The 8722-nt window shown below is 38.2% G+C and overlaps 1 protein-coding gene across 1 annotated transcript in view; it reads left to right on the top strand.

Annotated features, from left to right (window-relative positions):
- CTNNA3 (catenin (cadherin-associated protein), alpha 3) overlaps window positions 1-8722 on the top strand; it is a 2468838-nt gene that overhangs the window by 1734746 nt on the left and 725370 nt on the right. The window lies entirely within an intron of this gene.

Here is an 8722-nt window from a genome sequence, read left to right as displayed (position 1 = left end):
CAGGGAAGCCCAGTTAATACCACTATTATTCAAATATATGCACCAACCACTAAAGCCAGTGAGGATGAAATAGAAGAATTTTATCAACTTCTTCAATCTGAAATGGTTACATAGGCTAGGTATTAATATGTCTCGTCAACGTTAGAAGTCACTTTCATGTTGGATAAAGAGCTTTGGTAGCACGTGGTGGTTAAGTATTTGGCAGTTGACCAAATGATAAACTTCAAGGCAGGGGAAGATTACCCAATAATCAAGGTAAACACACCTTATTTGTGTTTACCCTGATTAATCTCATGGTACCTGGTTGTTACCTTGGTTGCTAAGTACTTTATCCCTGTCCATGATTGTAAATGTGAGAGAAGACTAGGATTTCGATTGTTGTTAAGTGCTGTTGAGTCAGTTCTGACCCATAGTGATCCTGTATATGGTTTCCAAGGAGTGACTGGTGAGCTGATCCGCTGACTTAGCTCAAACTGACCTTGTAGTCCAGTATATTAACCCACAGTGCCACACCATAGGACTGTGATATTAGATTGAGACAGACAGCCATATCTAGTAACAGAATATTTGATGTAAAAAATACATACAATTACTCATTACAGACTAGTAAGTAAAGACATGCAATCCTATTCTTACCAGTTTATTGGGTAATCGGATCCTGTCCCCAAGGGAAAAACTCTAGAGAGCTTCTCAGGAGCTTCAAGGAGAAAATTCATGGAAAGAGAAGTCCTAAGAATTGACTCTTGGCACATTTGAATAAGATGTTATACATTGATCTCCCTGCAAAAGTGGTACCTCAGAGGGTGCTTCAAAAAGTTCATGGAAAAATGGATAGAAAAGATAATGGAATTTTTCAATGAACTTTATGAACTCATATGTATTTTAAGCAATATCCTTCACCCTTCACTCTGTATTAGTCTTTGTAGTTTGATATCCAAATGTTTATCGTTTTGTGAGGATTTCTATTTTGCTTAAAAAGAAAAGTAAGTCTTATTGATCCATGAATATGTGGTGAATCACACTAATTGGAGGGATCTGAAATTTCACCTGGAGATTGTTATTAATCTCATGCCCTTTTCTGTCCTGTTTGTGTCAAAGTCTGTTTTTAGCTATGAGTATGGCACTGGACTGCTAATTGCAAGGTGAGTGGTTCAGTCTCACCAGTTGCTTCTTGGAAACCCTATACAAGGTCCCAAAGAGTTGAAAGCAACTCAACAGTGCTTACCAACAATAATCTTGAAACTAATAAATCTGAGGAAGAACATTCAGCTCAAGGAAAGGGGTCTGCTTGCCAGTTTTTGTGCATCTGAAAGCAAAATCTAAGAAAAACAAAAATTTAACAAAAACATGCTATGAATAGCTTCTGCTTTTTAAAAATCATTTACTAGGAAAGTTTAGTTTTCTATGGCATGTATCCAGTAACTGGGTTATCCTTTTATTAATTTTTAACTCTTTAGAAGATAAAACAATGGAAATGTATGTTTAAAATTCGAAGTAAAATTTGCCAGATCACAAGCAAGATTTCTGTTAAAATTTTTTTTTTGTTGTTGCCATTTTTATATAGTTTGTTCCTTGGAATTTATTTTCTTCTGTGTGTTGTATATCTCTAGAAGTTTAGTTTAAATAGTAATAGGATTTACTTATTTCTGTGGTCCAAAATTTCAGAATTGAACATCCAAGTTCTGTATTTTGAACCAAAAAAGAAACAATTGGCATTCAAATGAATACTGGCTTTGCTATTGTTGTTGTTGTTATAAAAGTGTATCCAGCAATAGAGCCAACCAACATTAGCTTCCCGTGTGCAGGCATTGAATGGTTTTATTGCATAATGCAGGAGAATTGCTTCCTGACTGTCTATTCCTGCTGACTGTCCTGATGTTCAATCTGCTGATACCCTCAAAGCTTATTTATTTATTTATGTTACCCTGGGCTTTGCTATTAGAATGTAATAGATTCTTAAGCTATGGAGAAGAAGCAATGGGACAATTAACAAGAAATGTTTTAGTGTAAAAGGGTCAATGAAACAAAGCCTGAGTTCAATGGGAATGCCTAAGGTTACTTTTACTTTCTCTGTTTATTTTATCAAGATAAGTAATGCATAAAATGCAGCAATGCAGAGTTTTGCTCCCTGTGCTAGAAAAACTGAGTAAGTCCCTAGAATCCTTTAGAGTTCTTTAAGGTATGATGGGACCCTAAAGAACTAAAATGTTGATGTTGCTGGAGTTTTTAACATTACCCTTCTAAAAATGAATAGATGATACCTTAAAACGGATGTGAAAACTTATAGTTTTTAGGTTTTTATATCATAATAATATAAATGATATTTTGTACATTTTTATAAAATACAGAAAATAGTTTAAGCTCACAGTGTTCCTTTCTCATTATGCATTTTGAAATATTTGAAAATAATTTGGAATGACTGACTCTCATAGCCAGAGAGACCTCAGCAATTAAAGGACTTTAATAGATTATATGGAGTCCTGATGTGGTGCTATAGGCTAAAGCACTGGTCCACAAGATCAATTTGAACCACAAGGTTGGCAGTTCAAACTCACCAGCTGCTTCTTAGAAACCCTATACAGGGTTGCTATGAATCAGAACCAACTTGACAGTAGATTTTGTGGAGTCTGTTGTGGCTCTGTAGGATAAACACTAGCTTGTTAATCATAAAGTCGGTGGTTCACACCCACTAGCCTCTCCTTGGAAATCCTATATAGGTTTGCTATCAGTCAGAATAGCAAAAAGAAGTAGATTATATTTATCTTGATTTTAAATTATGGATCTATTATTTTAAATTTGAATATCTTGGAAAGATATTCGCCTGCTTGAAGACTCAATTTCTTCATAAAAATGAAAAATATCTCACAGGATTAGCATACAAATTAAATTAAATAAGGCCCAAATGTTCCTAGCATAATGCCTAGAGAGTAACAGATACTCAGAAAACATTTGTCAAAAACTCAATTCATAAAACAGATTGATCAACCCAAGATACTACGGTCTGAAAGGTAGAAGAATTTAAAACAAAATAGCATCAAACATTTATTTTAGTTATGTTCTTGGAAATTGTGAAGTGTGTTCACAATTCATATCCTATTAAATGCTGACATGTCTATAATGCATCTTATTTGATATTTAGTATGAAGCATTGTTGTTGTTGTTAAGTGCCGTCAAGTCAGTTCTGACCCACAGCGACCCTGTATAGGGTTTCCAAGGAGCAGCTGGTAAGCTTGAACCACTGACCACACAGTTCAAACTGACTTTGCATTAACCAACCAGTGCATTAACCAACAGAACCACACCAGGACTTCAGTATGAAGCGTAGCATAATGATGTTTCTTCAAAATTCAGATGCCACAGGGTGCTTATTCAAACTCTGACTTGGACCGTGAAGTCCTGGCATAGTGCTATGGGATAAAGCACTGACTGCAATGTTGATCTGAACCTCACAATCAGTGGTTCAAACTCAATGGCTGCTCCTTTGAAGACCCTGTATTACAATGATTTGGAAATTGACAACAAGTAGTTAACGACAACAAAAATAACATGGACTGTATGCTGAACATTGTTTTTTTGTTGTTAAGTACCATCTAATTGGTTCCAGTGCTTACTGACCCTGCACAGTGAGAAATAGCTGGTGAGTTTGAACCTTTGACCCTGCGGTTCAAATCAGCTTTGAGGCCCAGTGCTTATCCTACGGTGACACACCAGGTCCCTCTACTGAACATAAGATGGTTGAAAATCATTATTGTTGTTAGAAATCCAAAGCATTTAATATAATAAGTAGTTTGTGTGTTCCTTTCTGAACAAGGAGATCAAATGCCCTCTTGATTAAATTTTACCATGATTTGTAAACATTAATTAGCTTAAATGATTTTGGGAAAAGTTGAAAAAAAATTGTTCTATCCTGGTCACATTTTAGTTCATTTAATCATTAATAGTATACTGTGTATTCTCTTTAAAATTCCTTGGCAATTGGTATACTGGTTTAAGTTGAGAAACTATAATTCAATGAGTCAAAAAGTGTTTTTTTTTTTGTTTGTTTTAATTGTGAATTGAGTGATAGTTTACATGGGGGAACATCAGTTCATTTCATTGCAATGATTACAATCCCCTGAATGCATCATCATTCAACAATATTTGCTTCTATTCCTTCTCTTCTTCTTCTTTTTTTGATGTGCACCAAACACTCAGGAATATACAAAACTTCAAACAGCCAAAGGGCATACTGTGCCCTGCCCCCCAACACCAGCACCCCTCTTTTCTCCCTGCATGAGTCTAGAGTCCTTAGCTACTTGGTCTCTCCCTGTCATCATTGATGCCTCCATCTCTGGAGTCTCCACTTCTCTGGGTGTGGTCCCACACTGCGTTCCCACTCTTCTCCCTTGATGGTCCTAGGGTCCTCTGCTCTGGGACTGCAAGATCAACCACTAACACCTGAAATAGTCATTTTTGCTGTATAGTATTTTTCTTTCTTCATATAATTACACTTGAAAAATTCATACTTTTGAAGTCAAAGAATAATTCTTAAAAGTTGAAAACATGACCTACACATTTCAGTGTCAAAAATATATTTAATGTGTTAGTGAGAGCCACCATGATGGTTATACTTATTTAAAGAAAGTTGCATAAAGAATGTTTAAATAAGATTTCTAATTTAAAAGAAACCAGTTAAACCCTTACAGAGTAATGAATCTGTAACCATTAAGATGATCTTTTCTACAAGACAAAAATCATTTGCATTTCTATTAGATGAAAATTTGTTTGCATTGCTATGTGACAAGAATAATATACATAGCTATCAGGTGATTGTTGTTTGTTTGTTTTAAATCTGGGCTTCTTGTTATTAAATGCTGTCCAGTGGCTTCAGACTGAGAGCATCCCTGGATAGGGTTTCCAAGGAGTGGCTGCTGAGCTTGAACTGTTGACCTTTCAGTTGAAACAAAATTATCAACTTAAAAAGGAGCCTGCTATGGCTGGCATGGCATCCTGGTGTGGCACCATAGAATAAGCACTGGACCACAAGGTTAGTTTGAACCATAAGATCAGCAGTTCAAACTCACCAGCTGCTCAGCTGCTCCTCGGAAACTCTATAAAGGGTCACTGAGTCGGAAATGACTTGTGGGCATTTAACAATGACAACAACATACTTGATCAGACATTTAATTAGTTTACCCTGATGTCCTGGACTCCTAGTGTGGCATTGTAAGATCACTGAACTGAAAACCATTAGGTCATATTTCAAACCCACCAGCTACTCCTCAGATATCCTGTATATGGTCTTTATGACAACAACAATGTGATGGATGGAACTATGGTTACCTTGGCAAGGTTACACCATATGATTTTGTCGGCCTGCTCAAGCCTGCAGGCCGGACATTCCCCACTCCTGCTCTAAATGCACATCTACCTCTGCAGAGTTGCCAAACCCGCAGGCGCTATTTAGATACCTGATACAGGGTTGCTGAGTCCAAACCAATTGAATGGCACTTAACAACAACAATTACATGTATCAAAGCAGAACTGTGTTCCACAGAGTTTTCAGTGGCTCATTTTTCAAAAGTAAATCACTAGGTTTTGTCTGTGGTGCCTCTTAATTGACTTGAATCTTTAACCTTTCTGTTAGCATTTGAATGAACAAATCATAATGTCCCAGTCAACAGACATAGAAAGTTAAGTAATGATGCAGATGCCTAGAGTGGGGGTGGGGAATGTCCAGCCCTCTGGTCTTATGTTGTTGTTGTGGATGCTAAGTGTCCTCGAGTATAATAAGGCCTTCAAAATCATTTGGTCTGGTCCTGCCTAGGCAATTGAAATTTCTGCCATCACATTTGTTGTTAAGTGCCGTCCATTCAGTTGTGACTCATATTGACCCTGTATAGAGTTTCCAAGGAGATGCTGGTGGATTTGAAGTGGTGGCCTTATGGTTCAAACTGATACTGCAGTTGGGATGAGTTAATTAATGTTGGAACAAACATAGCAGACAGAGTATAAGTTGATTCTTTTGTATGATCCCTGAATGATGTTAGAAATACTCAAATGAATACAAGTTACTTGCCGTGGTCTTCTCTAGTTATACTTATTGTTTTTGGTGTTGCTGAGTGCCATTGAGTTGGTTCTGACTCATCACGTCTCTGGATAGGGTGTCTGAGGAGTGGTCCATAGATTTGAACCACCAACCTTGCACTTAGCAATACAGTGCTTACTATACAGTGCCACACCAAGTCTCAAATTATTCCTATTATATAGAGAGAGACTTTACACAATCTTTTAAGCATTGCTATATTTGAATCTGTTGTTTCAGCCATGTGTCAATCCATATCACCAAGGGCATCCCTTGCCTTCACTAAGCCTCTACTGTACCCACCACGATGTCCTTTTAAGCAGTTGATTGTTTCTGATGTGTCCAAAGCAGGCCAGCCAACGTCTGATCGTTCTTGCTTCTAATGAACATACTGACAGTGTTTATTCATTGAAAGTGCTATAGGCTGCCAAAAGATCCAACAGATCTGTGTTGGAAGAAGTGTAGCCAGAGTGCTCCTTAGAGACCAGGGTGGCCAAACTTCGTCTCTCATATTTCAGACATATTGTCATGAGGGACCAGTCACTGGAGAAGGATATCATGTTTGGTATGGTGGAGGGTCAGAGAAAAAGAGGAAGACTTCCAGCAAGATGGATTGGCAAAGTGGCAGCATCAATGGGCTCAAGTGTGGCAACAATAGTGAGGTTGACCCAGGGTCACTATGAGTTGGTACCAACTCGGTGACACCTAACAACAACAACAATTTGTACTTCTAGCAGTGCAAAAGTATATGAGATTTTTTACCAACACCACAATTCAAATGTATCTTTTTTTTCTGTCTTTTATTTGTCAAGGTTTTGCACCCATATGAGGTTACTGAAAAGACCATGACTTGGGTCAAGTGCCCGTAGTCACCAAAGTGACATCTTTGCTTTTGAAAACGTTAAAAGTTCTTTTGTAACAGATTTACTCAGTGAAATAAATGATTTGATTTCTTAATTGCTGCTCCCATGGAAACTAATTGTTGATTCCAAAGAATGAAATCATTGACAACTTCAATTTCATCTTCATTTATCAGGATGATGTTTACTGGTCCCATTTGGATTTTCTTCAGTATATTCGACTTTTTGGCTTCAAGCCATGTTTATTGTAGGCAAGCAAGGTTATGTCATCTGCATATCACAGGTTGTTAATGAGTTTTCCTCCAATCCTGATGCCATGTACTTCTTTAGCTACACATTGCATTTGTACCACACAACCTGAAGCCAATTCCAACTTGTAAATAATGAAGCCCCAAACATCCCTCCCATCTAGTTGGGTTTCATAAACCACTGCCATGGCCACTCAGGACTCAAACATCATACTCAAAGTTATGGAGCTTAGTAAGGAGGCCTCAGAAATGCTCAGGGCACAGTTGTTCTAGTCAGTTGTTGATAAATTGCCCACAGGACCAATCACTTCACCATAAGCCTCATCCTGAAAGCACTTGTCTCTAGCTCTGTGGGTCAGCAAACAAAGCTCCCCCACTTAAGTGCCTGGAATGCACCCAACTCTACAAGCAAGTTTCCTGCCCAAAGTCACTCTGCTTTACTCGCTCCATAGACTGAGAAGCTCACTGTTCTGTCTCATATTCTGGTTCTGGGTTCTGTTGGGATTTCTCTGCCACTCCTCCACTGTCACAATTTTCTGTCCCTGGGATGAGGAGGTTTGTTGTGCAGGCATCTCAGGGTCCAGATGCTACTCTCCATCTCTGACTCTTCTTCTTTGATGGTAGTGAGATAATCCCACCCTTTCCTTCTTCTGAATGGCTCATTTTACCTCAGGCTAGTATTCAAGTTTTTACAAAGCTGAATCAAGTTGTCTTGTCAGTATCTTCTCCCATTGTCTCTTACCTAGACCTAGAAGAACAGAAATGTTCGATGGGAGTTATAAATTATGACTAGAAGAGACATTAGATGATTCACTACACCACACTATTCAGACACTTTATGATCGAGTAGAACAGTCCCATAGAGTTTCCAAGGCTGTGATCGGATTGCCAAATGTTTTCTCCCATGGGTCTGTTGGTGAGTCCAAACCTCTAACTTTTGAGTTATCCACTGAACTCTTGGCCATTGTATCATCAGGGTTGCCCTTTATCCTCAAGTTTTTCTGTGGAATACCTGTTAGTTTAGGAGCCAATAATTGTGATCATGTTTTTCTTGTCCAAGAGAAATAATGACCACCTTAGGTAGATATATGAATGACAGTTAAGTTAATTGGTACATTTGCTTTTTATTTTCATGGTTCTGGTAAAAGGGAATGAAATACAATTGTATTTTTATTTGTTATACAGTTGCATTGTGTCTATATAATGGGTTTTTAATTTACAGCTATGTTGTTGACAGGTGCCATCGAGTCGGAACAGACTCATAGCAACCCCATGCACAGCAGAACAATGTCCGATCCTGGGCCAACCACACTACCGCTGCCATACTTGACACATCAATGATGCCACCTGGATGATCCATATCGTTGGGAGTCTTCCTCTTTTTCTCTGACCCTCCACCTTATCCAACATGACATCCTTCTCCAGCGACAGTTCTCTCCAGACAATGTGTCCAAAGTAGGAGAGATGAAGCCTAGCCATCTTGGCCTCCAAGGAGCACTCTGGTTGCACTTCTTCCAAAACAGATCTATTGGTTCTTTTGGCAGTCCATG

The sequence above is a fragment of the Chrysochloris asiatica genome, unplaced genomic scaffold (genome assembly GCF_000296735.1).
Source record: "Chrysochloris asiatica unplaced genomic scaffold, ChrAsi1.0 scaffold00020, whole genome shotgun sequence".
Taxonomy (NCBI): Eukaryota; Metazoa; Chordata; class Mammalia; order Afrosoricida; family Chrysochloridae; genus Chrysochloris; species Chrysochloris asiatica.
The sequence above is the reverse complement of the archived record's forward strand: the minus strand, read 5'-3'. Positions and strand labels throughout refer to the sequence as shown.